The sequence below is a fragment of the Crocuta crocuta genome, unplaced genomic scaffold, assembly GCF_008692635.1.
Source record: "Crocuta crocuta isolate KB4526 unplaced genomic scaffold, BGI_CrCroc_1.0 scaffold20, whole genome shotgun sequence".
NCBI lineage: Eukaryota > Metazoa > Chordata > Mammalia > Carnivora > Hyaenidae > Crocuta > Crocuta crocuta.
In genome coordinates, this window is record NW_027527932.1 from 7,642,258 (window position 1) to 7,656,835 (window position 14,578).

Sequence of the window (14,578 nt, forward strand, 5' to 3'; positions counted from 1 at the left end):
GGGATCACTTCGGTGTGTTCTTAATCATGTTTTTCAGGACAACATTTGGCAAATGTTTTCTTCATGGCTTCATTTTGGTTTGGTTGCCACTCACTGGCCTGTAATTCTTTGATTATTCACATGAGTAAACTGAGCGTGGGCGGTGAAGGAATAAACTATTTTGAGGCCTCACTGTGATTACGCAAGAACCAAAGAGAACAAAGAATGAAAGGAAGCAATGCCCATGGCAGGTGGTTCATGGATCAAAGTCCTTCCAGAAACTTAACATTGGTTGGTGTGAGGGTCAAACATGGAGAAATTGTACCATAGGAAAGCAACTTGCCCCAAGAATCATGGTTAGGTCCATCTTCGATCTACTTCCATCCAGTCTCCTCAAGCCTGAGGACACTCATTAGAATTCATCTCTCCATAAACTGTAACCAATTCCGTAGAGGATTTTGTAACTTGTTTTTTTGTTTTGTTTTGTTTTGTTTTATCAAGGTAGACCCACAGAAACCTAAATCTGGTCTTGGTTAGAGTTTCATACAAGAAGAAAAAAAGAATGGCAGATCTAAATGAAACTGCCATTTCCGGGTAGTATTACAAAATATACGCATATCTACAAAACCATTCTAGCTGTTGAGTTGGGTCACTTTCAACACCTGGTTTCAAGATGTGGTTTCAGGAGACCAACATAACAGAAGTGACAGTCCTTTACAACATTAAGGTCCCCTGGGTAGCTCTAGATTGGGTTCCCTCTCTCTCCCTCTCTCCCTCTCTCTCCCCTCTCTCTTTTCTCACAGGGAAAGAAGTTGCCACTTCACATAACCTATCACTTTCTCTAAATGATTCTGGCCTTCATTCCCTGAACAATCACCTTCGGCACAGGGACAGCTGGGGGAGACAGATTGCCCGCAGCCAGCGCGAGGTGGCTTCATTGTCACTTTGCTGATCACTTTGTTAATTCTCAGATAAATGGAGAGAAACTCCATTTTCTTCCCTCCCCCTCTCCCTTCTAACATAGAGAATGCAGAGCAATCAGAAGTCTCGGAGGACTTTTCTATCTGACTTCCCATTTCACACCACAGATGGTTTAGATAAAAACTATTAGTTTCATTTATTCAAACAGCTTCGTTTCACCAAAATGAGCGTATTTTTAGCATCTTGCCTAAAGGTTTGTTCCCCATTTTTGTAGACGAAAAGGAGTTTGGCGGATGCCTCAGGCTTCCGACAGCACCTTTCCTGCCCCCCCGCAGGAAAGGGGGGGCCCCACCCCGGCTTTTGGACTGGAACAAAGTTGAAGAATCCTCTAAGACACCATTTACTTTTCGAAAAAGTGGTGTTACGATGCATTCACAAATTTGATCTTGTCTTAACAACCCTTGAACGTTTGCATTTTTCCATGAGGTTAGCTGTGATCATTTCCATTGGAGCGCAGGTCCTGTAATATACATGCCTGCTTGGCTGTGAAGCGGGCTCTTCGTCTGGGTTTTATCTTGATGGAGTTGCTCTGGCAAATATTTTCCTTTGAGCAACACCCCATACTGAAAACAGAACGCTTCAGAATACATATTCAAAGAGAAGACCTACAAATAAACAAGTTCAAAATTTAACCCCCTTTTGGTTGTTGCACAGAGTAGATGTAAATGCTTGGCAGATGTTACCTTATGTTCAGTTCCTGGTTCTGAGACAAGAATTTTTTAAAAATTGCCTGTTGTTACTTTAGGATTAAAATGGCTGGCAGGTGGAAATATATATAATGTAATATGTGATATGTGATTAATAATACATGATATGTGATATATGATTATATACATCCATCCATTATTTTAATCCTTAAATAACAACAAATTTTTTAATTCTTGCCTTAAAAGTATTATAGATTTATATATAATAATCTACTATAGTATAAACAGTTTATATAAATATAATAATCTAATCTATAGATTATGTATGTAAAATAATCTATTCTAATATATAGATCATTTATATAATAATCTCTAGTATACAGAGATTGTATACATAATAATCTTGGATATATAGGTTATTATATAATAATCTGCTATATATTGATTATTGTATGTAATAATATACCTGGTATATATAAATTACATATGTATCATCATTGTGTATACAGATTATATATAATAATCTGCTATAACAGATTGACTCATAACAAGAATCACACAATGGTGTGAGAGCTAGATTAATTTCATAAAACATAGCTGGTATAAACTAACCAACTTGGCTTTCAGATCCCATTTCCCTCCCCTCTCCCCATCTCCCTTACCTGTTTGGGGATATTTCTGTCTTTCCCAGAGGGATCATGTATGCCTATGGGCTCGATGGCCATGGATATGAAAATATCCCCTCTTATCATTTCCCCTTCTGTTTTTCAGAAACACTCAAGCCCTCGCATTCCTTCAGCGATTTTAAAGGCACCAAATATTGAGGTTTTATAGGATAAAGCCAGAGCATGTCAGCATCCAAGCATGGCTTTCTTGATCACTAGGCTTTCAAGCAGCTCTTTAATCTTTCTTTAACCCATTTAGATACAGGCATAACCGTCCATCCTCAACATAATGAACACAAAGCCACCTTCACTAGAGCCCATAGTGTAGACTGCCTGTTTACCTGCATGAATCTAAAAATGTAGAGAGGAATCATATATTGACGGTGCATTTCTCAAACTTTAGTCTATTAAAAGTAGATTCCCAGGTTCCAGTCTTAGATAATCTGACTTAGTTAGTCTACAGTGATGCTCTCGTATCTGTATCTTTATGGATATCTCAAGAGATTTGATGCAGGTGTCCCCAAACTAAACATACAAGGCAGGGTCAAGTCAATCTTGCCATCACCTTTGAAGAGCCTGAGATTCTCTGCTGCCAATGCCTAGACTTAACATTGACTTGAGGAATGCACTTCTGATGATTTTCATTATCACACACTCAACAAATACATCTCTAATTATCTGATTTAAGCTCTTAAACAGTCTAGCACAACCAGAAATCTGGGATACCTCAACTTGAGCTATACAGTGCTCAACAAGATGCTCATCCACCCATCATCCCTCCTGCCTCACTGAGCACACTCAGAAGGAAGGAAGGAAGGAAGGAAGGAAGGAAGGAAGGAAGGAAGGAAGGAGGAGCAAAGAGGAGAGAAGAAAAGGAGCCATACCTTCAAAGACAAATATCTCATCAGCACATAGTGATTCTCTAGACCAAGAGACAGAGCAAATCACCATCCCATGGCGACTTTTTTGGTTCCTAAAACCAAAGGAGAAATCAAATTCCTTTTACAATCACGATCACCTTCTAAAGAGCCTGGGTCCTCTTAAAAGAGGTGTTTGCTTGGTTGGGTTTGTTCTGCAGGATGTCTTGGTGGAATTGCATGTGCAAAGATGAACGCAGAACTGAGTTTAGGTGCAGAGGCTAAAAAGAGCTGAATGGCTCAACCAAAACCAGAATGCAGATAATTTTGAGTGACTGAAAATATTTTACACTAAAAAGAGTGAGGATGAAGAATTGAAAAGGAAGTATTGGAGTAAGCAACATGACGCTAGGGACTCTGGGAGAGATGAAGTGACCCCTGGTGGCTTCTTAAGGGTATGTCCCTTAAGGAAGCCCTCATGTCACATTGTGTGTGACAGCTATGACTAAAACCAAATCTAAATGTTTATTAGTGGGGAAATGGATAAATCGTGGACTAGTCATGCAGTGGAATATCATACAGCCACTAAGGAATAAGTGGAAACTGCTTGCATCGATGTTGAAGAAAAGAAAAGCAAGTAGGGGCACCTGGGTGACTCAGTCAGTTAAGCAACTGACCCTTGTTTCAGCTCAGGTCATGGTCTCATGGTTCGTGGGATTGAACCCCGAGTTGGGCTCTGTGCTGACAATGCAGAGCCTGCTTGGGATTCTCTCTCTCCCCCTCTCCCTGTCCTTCCGCTGCTCACACACACGCATGTAGTATCTCTCTCAAAAATAAATTAACTTTAACAATTATTTTTAATGTTTATTTCTTTTTGGAGAGAGAGAGGCAGAGCATAGGCAAGGGAAAGGGCAGAAAGAGAGAGAGGGAGACACAGAATCTAAAGCAGGCTCCAGGCTCTGAGTTGTCAACACAGAGCCCAATGCAGGGCTCCAACCCACAAATCTTGAGATCACGATCTGTGCCGAAGTCAGACACTTAACCAACTGAACCACTCAGGAGCCCCCAAAATAAATTAACTTTTTTAAAAATTTTTATTTATTTCTGAGAGAAAGAGAGAGACCATGTGAGCAGGGGAGGATCAGAGAGAGAGAAGGAGACAGAATTCGAAGAAGGCTCCAGGCTGTCTGAACTAGCTGTCAGCACAGAGCCAACACGGGGCTCAAACCCACGAACTGTGAGATCATGACCTGAGCTGAAGTCGGACGCTTAACCAATTGAGCCACCCAGGTGTCCCCAAAATAAATTAACTTTAAAAAGATAAGCAAGGCATGGCCCCTGAGCAAGGATGACACACATATTCGTGAAGCATTCCATATTTTTAACGTTGAAAGGCTCCGGCCACTTTCAATAAAAACCTGGACTGGAAATAAATAAATAATAATAATAAAAAGAAAAGCAAGTAAACAATGTCATATACAGTGTTATGTATTATATACATCAAATACATACAATATTTGATATATTTACAGGTAAAGACAGGTCATACAAGAACCTATACTGATGACGGCCACATACATAAGTAAAAGAAGTAAAAAACCAAGCATGAGAATAACATTCATTTAATGGGAGCAGCTTTGTACTGGCAGACGGAAAGGAACAAGAATATTTCGGATATAATAATTATTATTAATTAATAACACTATACTATTAGCTGCTTCTGCCTGATACTTTAAATATTTCAAAATTTGAATTTTCTCCATTTTAATCCCCAATACTCCGTAATTTAAGGACATTTGAATCCAGGAACATTAAGGCTGAAATAGCCTGCATTTCAAGATTAAACACTTTGCTCTCCCCTAATTCCCTGCCCCCACTAATGGTCCCCCACAATTTCACAAAAATCTTCTACACACATGGGGATTTATAACTGTAATTTTCATGGCGATCATAGAAAGGAGTTGAGTCCCACACCTGGGTCAGCACAATGGGAAAGAGCAACAACTTCCACAAAGTGACAGGATAAACAAGAACTCCCCGAAATGCGGCAAATGTAGGAGGCTACGATCTGAGGTGCCCAAGAAGTATGAGCCCCACCCTCCCTCCCAAGAATTCTCAGGAGCCTGGAAGGGGCTTTGGATTTCCACAAGACATGGGAGGGGGGGCTTTGAGCAAATCTGACCAGGTTTTCAGAGCAAGTAAGCTTCAGACAGTATACACGTGTGCTGTTGACGTTAGTGTGATCACAGAGTCCCACAGTCTTTGTGCAAACATCTAAATATGGCTTTAATAATCAGAGCTTCCTTTTTTCTCTGTTTATTTTATTAGAATATGACATTCCCCCCCCCCCATATATTGTGGCTGGACTGAAGAAGAAAATGATAGGAAATTTCCCAGTTTATTGTTTTCGATCTCCAAAACCCACCAAAACAGTTGTGTTCTGATTCCATCACTTCGGGAAAGATAATTTGAGGCAGTCCTATCAAAACAAGAGAGCGTAAAGACAAATCTTGGCTACCACCATGGGGATATGCCCCATGTCTGAGTCTTTCCCGAAGCCAAGGTCGAAACCAGAGAACAGGATGGGTGCAGAATGAAAGGAGATACATGAATAAGGAGATAGTGTCTATCTCACACATTATAGTAATTTGTTAAGAACTAGAGGTTTTACAGTTTGCTTTTAAGCCCTTTCAAAATGTCTTTTTTCATAAAGACCTCATGAAACAGTATAACCAAAGGTCACATTAGAATGGCATGGACTCACATTACCTGGAAGCCTTGAAGGGTAGCGAGGAGAGAAAGAGCAAGGGGAAAAGTCCTGAATGAAACAAGTGGGCTGTGTGATGACTGAAATATTTCACATGGTAACAGTCCTGAGTAATTCTGATAAGAAACCTCCCAGAGACACATATCTATTTTGTATCTACCTATTCCATATCCACGTCAAGCTTAACTTGAGACCTCTTCACTTTCTTCTTCTAAAGATGCCCAGTAAGTCATTCAGGGAATGAATAGCAACAGTTAATTGGTCTTTCCCTCTTTCTCTTCTTCTTTCTTTCTTCCCGGCCTTTTCCAATGCTTTTAATTCTTAAGTGTGTCATTTACTCACTGGACAATTCTATCTTCTGCAGCTCTACAGAGAAAATGTTACTTGGAAACCAAAATGGTATCAATAGCTTTTATGGAAGAGTGGCATTTTCTGTTCATTTCTGAACCTCAACCAAAAGAATTCCTAGCCTGCATTTGGAGAGGGTCTTCTTGGCCTGTGGCTTTTACTTTGGGTGTATGGATTGGCTTTTAAATGGGGAGCTTTCTAATTCTCTAATTTAGGTCTGCAGTTTAACACAAAGTGAAAGCTCGAAAGAGACTTTGTTGTTTTCACACACATAAAAGAGACCCTTATTTCTCTCCCTCTGCCTCCCTCACTCCGGTACGTACTGTCAGCCATGTGATGAAACAACTATTGAAAAGCACGGGTTTAAGATTTTTTTGAAATGAATGTTACTTTTTGAGACTACTCAAGTTATTCCATAATGAATTCTAACCAGAGAATGTCTTTGTGTATACCATTAATGGAAGATGGGAGAATGCCATCTTTAATAAAAATAGAAATAGATGGTTTCTTTCTGCTAAGACAAGCCTAATCTCTTTTAAGTGATGTTTAAGGGCAGATGTTGTAATTCCTACAATGAATAGATTTCTGGAGGTTGAGCCAATCAGTTGTTTCAAAGTTATGAGTCATATTAAACTAATAATACAGAATTTTTCCCCTGAAGTCATTCTCCATTATTGCTCTTATAAGTATCAAACCAGAGAGGTTTGATAACACTGGGAGTCCTGTGAGGGTGGGGAATTTTCGAGATGTTTATCTCTGGCTCGTAGTGTTATGATCTATCCTGCCACGGGGCAGCCCGGGACGGGCCGCATCTGAGGATAACGCCCTTCTCGCCATTCTGACACTCTCCAAATGCCAGCCTCACACCTAACCCTGCCCAGGAGAATGCCAACAGTCTTGTGCCGGAAGAACAATCTGGGTTCTTCCGCCTGGGAGCTGCATTCACAGCGCCATTTCCTGGGAAAATACCAAATATCTCCTTGGGCACTGGCTTGAAGATCACTTTTAGAACCCAAACCGCTAATCCACTCACCAGACAGCGTAGCTCAGTTATAAACACCAACACACATCCAGGTGTCCTGAGTTTTTAAAAGAATGCCAGGGGGCCTCATCAGCCGACATCTTACATCTCTCTGCCTTACACCACTTTTCCTTGGGGTCAGATTTTTGTGATCCGATGTGTTTGGCAGGGGGTGGGAGGAACCTTCCTGAAAACTGTGGTAGCAGCCCGATTGCCCCTGCTCTGCATCATGGAAGAAGATAGAAGACCACTGGCGGAGCCAAGGACATGGCTTGGCGCAGAAGGGACTGTTCCAGATTGTACAGACAACGTGAATTTGACGAGCTATGACTTTCAAAGCGCATGGGCAAGACATTAGAGGAAGTCTGTGAGATTTGGTGGCAAACGAACTGGACTCAAAAGCCAGATGACATATCATCAGAATTGAGAAACTCGAGTGAATGACAGGGAGGTCCTGCTATCAAGTACGCCCGAACCGTGGGCTAAACAGGGCCATGCTGAATACACTGGCATGAGCACCCTGCCTCTAAGCCACACAGGCATTGGGCAAGTCCACGCGCCCCACAATTCCTCTACGTCCTCATCCCTTAGATCAGGTTGAAAGAATTCCCACGTCTCAGGGATTGATAGCAAGTGCCAGTCAGATGTAAGGTGTTGCATGTGTGGATTGTATTTGGAGACGTGTCACTCAATAGCAGGGTACGGCCAGCTCTGGAGCTTGCAAACCTACCATTTTTGTCCCCCAGAACAACACCACAGCCTTCTAGAACTCTGCAGTCCTTGCAGCCTACACCCCAGAGCCAAGGCTCCTCAGTAAGGAGTATGTTTCTCTGGTCTAAGAACATATTTCCCCTGTCCAGACTTCACAGAGCAGTCACAAACTACTCTTAGACGGAAGTGGGGTTTTTTGTTTGTTTGTTTTGCTTTGTTTTTGTCATGAAATGGCTACAAACACTCAGGCAGCCAGAGGCTGAGAGTTCTGTGGTCCTTAAGGCCACACCCAGATCTTGTGCCAGGGTTTAAAGAGATATATTTTCAATTGTTTTTCATGTTTATTTATTTTTGAGAGAGACAGAGAGACAGAGTGCGAGCAGAGAAGGGGCAGAGAGAGAGAGGGAGACACAGAATCTGAAGCAGACTCCAGGCTCTGAGCCTTCAGCATAAGGCCCGATGTGGGGCTCAAACTCACGAACTGTGAGATCATGACCTGAGCCAAAGTTGGACGCTTAACCGACTGAGCCACCCAGGTGCCCCTAAAGAGAAATATTTTTTAAAAGCTCATTTTAAAAGCACCTCCCCCCTCCGGATTTTACTGGGCTCTGTGCATCCAGAAAGACTCTTAAATTCCTGAGCATATCAGCATAGCACACCAGGTTAGAAATAGAGAGAGATCATGTAAATACAAGCAATAAACATAGATACAGGATACAGGATGGGTGTATANCATGTTTATTTATTTTTGAGAGAGACAGAGAGACAGAGTGCGAGCAGAGAAGGGGCAGAGAGAGAGAGGGAGACACAGAATCTGAAGCAGACTCCAGGCTCTGAGCCTTCAGCATAAGGCCCGATGTGGGGCTCAAACTCACGAACTGTGAGATCATGACCTGAGCCAAAGTTGGACGCTTAACCGACTGAGCCACCCAGGTGCCCCTAAAGAGAAATATTTTTTAAAAGCTCATTTTAAAAGCACCTCCCCCCTCCGGATTTTACTGGGCTCTGTGCATCCAGAAAGACTCTTAAATTCCTGAGCATATCAGCATAGCACACCAGGTTAGAAATAGAGAGAGATCATGTAAATACAAGCAATAAACATAGATACATGATACAGCATGGGTGTATATATATATATTTATATATATATATATACATACATACACACTACACAGAGGAATTCTAATCCCCAAACTAAGCAAATATGTTGATAGGAAACAGTCTCATGGAAAAGAGGCACCACACAGATGCCACCATGGGCCACCGAGATCCTTCCCTTCACCACGGAGGCTCTCACTTTCTAGCCCTTGAGTGTTAGCTCCTGGACCGTCCGCTGCTCCTCTTTGGGAACTGCTCTCAGCCCAACAAGTCTGCCTTGCCCAAGCTCAGGTCCCCTCTCCGGGGCCACACACAACCAGTGGCAGGCACACACGGTGGCCTCAAGCTGGGATGACTCCAAAGGACCATCCCAGCCCCAGAGCTCCTGCGCAGTGAGGACCAGCGGCAGCCTTGTTAGTGATTGTGTGTCAATCCTCCCTCGGCCGGTCTTCTTCCTTCATCCTCTGCAGCTGCTGACCCCCAGAGCACTGCGCAACCATGTTCTTGCCCACAGAGCGCCATTCCCGGGTCTGTTTCCTAGGAAACCTAACCTAAGACAATGCACTGTTCCTCTTTTTGGTTTCTTGGGGGAAAGAGAAAGAATTAATAAATGAAAAGAAGCTGTGCTAAAGGTGTTCCCTGAGACTCACAAAATGGGTCTCAGGCATGAGCTGGTGAGAGAGATGTTGTAGCCACCCTTCAGCCACTCGAGTCAGAGAAGATGCAAGCACAACCCACCCACGAATTAAGGGCTTGTGTCTGAAGGGCTTTATCCTCCCAAAAGGCATGGAGTCGTTAACTGTTCTTTTAATGAAAATATTTATGGCCATATTCTTAAAAAAAATTATTGCCTATCAATCCAAGTCATTGACATGGCATGAATCACATCCGGGAACAAACAATCCCACTATCATCCATTTGCTCCTTTGGAGAAACCTACCTGACATGCAGAGTTCCAAGATGGAAAAGTCCTACTACAGAGGTCTGATAGGCAAGTAGGAAGATCCCATTGTATCTTGATAACGCAAATATCGGAGGAACAATTCTGTATTCCTGAAATCTAATTCCCATTGCGACTCTCCACTCAACACTTTCCTCCCAGCTCATTTCTTTGGCTGAGTACTGTTGGGAAGGAAATCCCTCTCATATTTGACCTTTCGTCTCCACAGATCTGTGTAAAGAATCTGGCTGGAGGGCTTTCCCTCAGGCTTCTGATGGGACAAAAGTTTTACAGTTTGACAATAGGAATTCTCTAAAGCGGATCAGTCAGGAAGGTGGGCCCCTGGACAAGTCAAAAAGTGCCCTTCAAGTCATAGTTTTTTTAATTATCTGCAAAGCCCTGTGAGCTCAAGGGCAAAAAGACACTACGGAATAATAGATCCTGAGTCTACTTTTAAAATTGCTATGTGCACATAAATCCTTCCTTTTAAATTATGAACCATAATACATTAGTAGTGAAATTGAAACTAGGTGAATGAAATTCAAGGAACCAGAAATTATTATGTACAATTTGCTACACAGGATTCTGGTCTATCTTGAATTCTTAAAGGGACTGTGAACAAGGGCCAAACGGGTGAGGCGTTAGCATTGACCCCACGATCTTGGGCATGGGCAGAGGTCAAACCTTCCCTTACGCTCACCGACCATGGAACTCAGCCATGAGCTGACAAACCACATGCATTCCAGAGGGGACTGCCTTACCCTCTTCCTAGTTGTTTAGGCTCAGAACTTCTAGCTACCCTCCAAGAGTAGTTTGGGAATTGAACTAATATGCTCCTGCAGTATTTAATCTTTTATTTAATTTATGGCATAAATGCGAACTAACCTCTACAAGAAGCAAAATGGAGGCCACTTACCTGCATGATCCAACGTATGCCCCAATCCATTGCTTTTATGTACCTAATGGCATTTCTAATTTAGAGAAGTGTCCAGGAACAGCTCTTAGAAGTGATGAACCAAAGAAATCTGAAATTCTAAGAGTGGAAAACTCCAAGTGGCCACTCATAGCAAGCCATCACTTTGTATCTGGCCTTCTTGCTCTGTACACAGCATATACTGCTTACTAAATTTTCTCACACTACAAATGGAGATCTTGAGTCCCAAACTATCAGCAAGACTATTGAAGGGACAGATACTCTTTGAGAAACAGATTCAACAAAATGGCCCAGAGGCTCCAGAGAAGTCTCAGTGTGTGTTAGAGCTGCCGGAATTTGCTTTCTCCCCTGAGTCAAGGGGACACATCCTCATACACGGCTCTGTCAGCAGAAGTCAGGTGGATTCATGGGGTGCCCATCACAAATGGAAGGCTATAATCAAGTTCCACCTGGCCTGGCAAGCCAAAAGAAATGGGGAGAGTGTTCCGTACAGAGAGGTCAGTGCAGCAGGAATCAGGTGTTCCACTCAAGTCTGTGATGGGATAATTCTTAGACTACCAACCAAGGGAAAATGGCAGTTCTGTTCTTATCTGCCTTTGGTTATAGTAAAGTATTCTATTTCTATAACAATTTGAACTTTTTCAGAGTATGGTCATGTATGATTTCACTTCACTATAGGACCCAAAGAGCCAAAAGGGTAACATGACAGTGAACACAAGGTCAAAATATCCTTACGTGCATGCAGCTGAGAAAGGGTTGCTAGTGACTTTGGGAAGCTTAGAGTCACTAAACAGCCAGACCACAGTGCCTGTCCATGATGTCACCTGACAGATCAACACTACTCCATCTCTCAGCAGTGCCTCAGCAGTTCATTTTCAGATGTCTTTTTAGCATTACAGGGCCAGGTTTCGCTCCTACTTTTGAAGGATTGTCAGGGTTCTGGTTGAAAATCTCTAGAGTTTTGTTGGACATTCCTTTCGTCTTGCTGGTTACCCTTCACCTGAACCCTCGTCTCAAAGATAACCCAAAAATGGAGACAGTAGAGGGAATTATGAAACAAAAATTTGAGAAGAATCATGTGAATTTCTCCTAGTTACTCTCCTGACATTCTGTGAACTTGGGGACTACTGCAAACAGAACTGATTGGGTTTTCAATCACTTGACAGCTAGACACCACTTTACAAAGCCCAGTAAGGAAATTCCTAGGGACGCCTGGGTGGCTCAGTTGGTTAAATGGCTCAGGTCGTGATCTCACGGTTCGTGGGTTCAAGCCCTGCATCGGGCTCTGTGCTGACAGCCAGCTCAGAGCCTTGAGCCTGCTTCAGATTCTGTGTCTCCCTCTCTCTCTGACCCTCCCCTGCTCATNAAATTTTTTTTAAAGGAAATGCCTAAAGATTTGTTCACACTGGCTTTACATTCAATGCAGAGTTTCTCAGTCCATTGTGCCACACAGCCCAGATAGTAGCTCATGAAAGACGGGCTATGGCTCAGTGATGTAACCAGAGCTAATGTTGTAACCAGTGCTAAACTACGCATCTCCTAAAAAAAGTAAAACAGTTAATGCCATCAGGGAAAACAAAACTGATGGAACGGGATTTGAAAGGCATAGAAGATCGGCTTTGGAGGGTAGTTTTTGTACGTTGCTATTACCTTCAGCACCCAGGCCTTCCCAGGCAGGCTTGTCACATAAGGCCTCCATCCCATATTCAGAAAAGAACTGTTTTTATGATTTCTAATCAACATAAATTATGCAGCTCGCAAAAAAATTTCTAATTTGTCTTTTATTGTATTGTATGACTTAGAGTCAAGGTGATATTTTAATCCCAATACACTCACAATGTTTGCTTTACAAATAGAAAGAAAGAGAGGAAAAAAGAAATGAGAACAAGGAGAGACAGCTCCTTTATGGTAGTATATTCACTATGCCAGACGGGAGCTGTGCATGTCAAGATTCTGATTCATATCACAGACATGGTAGATAATGATGGGACATGGGAAGATCCATCATACTAAGTCATAACCTGGCATCATGGAGGGGGTCAGAGAGGAAAATAAGAGAGTTTATACTCCTCGGGGAACGTGAGCATGTCATTTCAGGAATGGGGGAAAACCCAAAGCTTCTCTGCCTTTCGTTGTCCTTCATAACCCAGGGAAAATTATAGGTTTCTGAAGCTGATGGAGCTCAGTCTACACGGCTCTGAATAGGTTGAACACAACAAGATTCTTGCTGCTCCACGGACCACCACTGCCTTAGAAATGTGTGGCTGGAGGGGCGCCTGGGTGGCTTAGTCGGTTGAGCGTCCGACTTTCGCTTAGGTCATGATCTCGCAGTTAGTGGGTTCGAGCCCCGCGTCGGGCTCTGTGCTGACTGCCAGCTCAGAGCCTGGAGCCTGTTTCAGTCTGTGACTCCCTCTCTCTCTGACCCTCCCCTGCTCACGCTCTCTCTCTCTCTCCTAGAAATAAATAAAATATTTAAAAAAAAGAAAGAAAGAAAGAAATGTGTGGCTGGAAATTAGAGGTGGAATAAGGAAAAGTCCAACAGGAGACAGTTTTGTGTTCTCAGGAGGAAAGCTCACGTGCCGCTCCGTTGGATTGGATCACACAAACGACGCAGCTCCTAAAATGTGCCAGGGCAACGGAAGGCCGACATATCCCCCCAACGGACCAACCCACAGGACCCCAGGGATCACAGGGGAAGAAACGGTCATGCACAGACTACCACTAGCAGGAAATCTGTCGCTTCCACCATTTTTCATGCATTGGAAAAAAAAAAAAAAGGTGAGGATTTGAAGAGTGGTAAGAGTGAAAGAAATAATCCATGGTGTTCCTGACACAGGAATAAAGGACAGTAAGAGTGTCCATGACAAGGGGAAGAGGGATGTGTTGGCATCTTGTCTCCAAGGCTTTCGGTAGGTTTTCATGAGGTGGCTTGTTTTGAAACGAGGACTACCAGAGCAGCAGGCAAAGCTACGGAAAGAAAGCCTAGAAGGTGCCAGCTGGGATTTCTGTCGGGGCAGGTAGGTCACATGTAGCCATTTACGACAAGGTGCTGCCAAGGTGACAGAGCACACCGTGCCTGGATAGAGGCACAGCCAGTACTGTTCTGGGCAGGAGCAGCTGCCTCAGGGAAACATCTGTTCACGATCACTCATGGGCTTAACTGGAAGGTTCTTATCACCCAGAAGTGTTTGTCTACACACCACATGCCCTGCCTTATGTCCAACATCAAAGCAATACCCGGGCCAATACAAAAGCAACCCAGGAGTGCTGTTTCGTAGTTGACTCGGAGCCTGGTACTTTCAACTGATTTGATCAGCTTCTCTGATAAGAAGGACAAACACAGAAAGATAGGCTTTGGAATTGGAAAGAATTGCCTGGAATTTTTTTTTTTAAAGGCAGTTTGAATCAGGCAGGAGTTTGGGGAAAGAAAATTAGCCTATTTTCTTGTTCCTGTTTCGTACTGAGAGTTTCTCCCCAAATGAATCTACGAGTCCTTCATTCTATAATGAAGACTTGATAGGTACATCTACTCAGCTTATCCCAGTCATGTCCAAGCCTCTCCCAAAATGCAGGCAAGATAAAGCTGTAAACCATTCGCCCTGGACAAGCGAAATCTTCAGCTTTTAACAT

At 42.9% G+C, this 14,578-nt stretch overlaps 1 non-coding gene across 1 annotated transcript; it reads left to right on the forward strand.

Annotated features, from left to right (window-relative positions):
• Positions 1-4,410: 4,410 nt before the first annotated feature.
• LOC144221391 (U6 spliceosomal RNA) lies at positions 4,411-4,512 on the forward strand. The gene has a single exon (XR_013332068.1). It is a non-coding gene; the product is annotated as a U6 spliceosomal RNA (small nuclear RNA).
• The last annotated feature ends 10,066 nt before the right edge of the window (positions 4,513-14,578 follow it).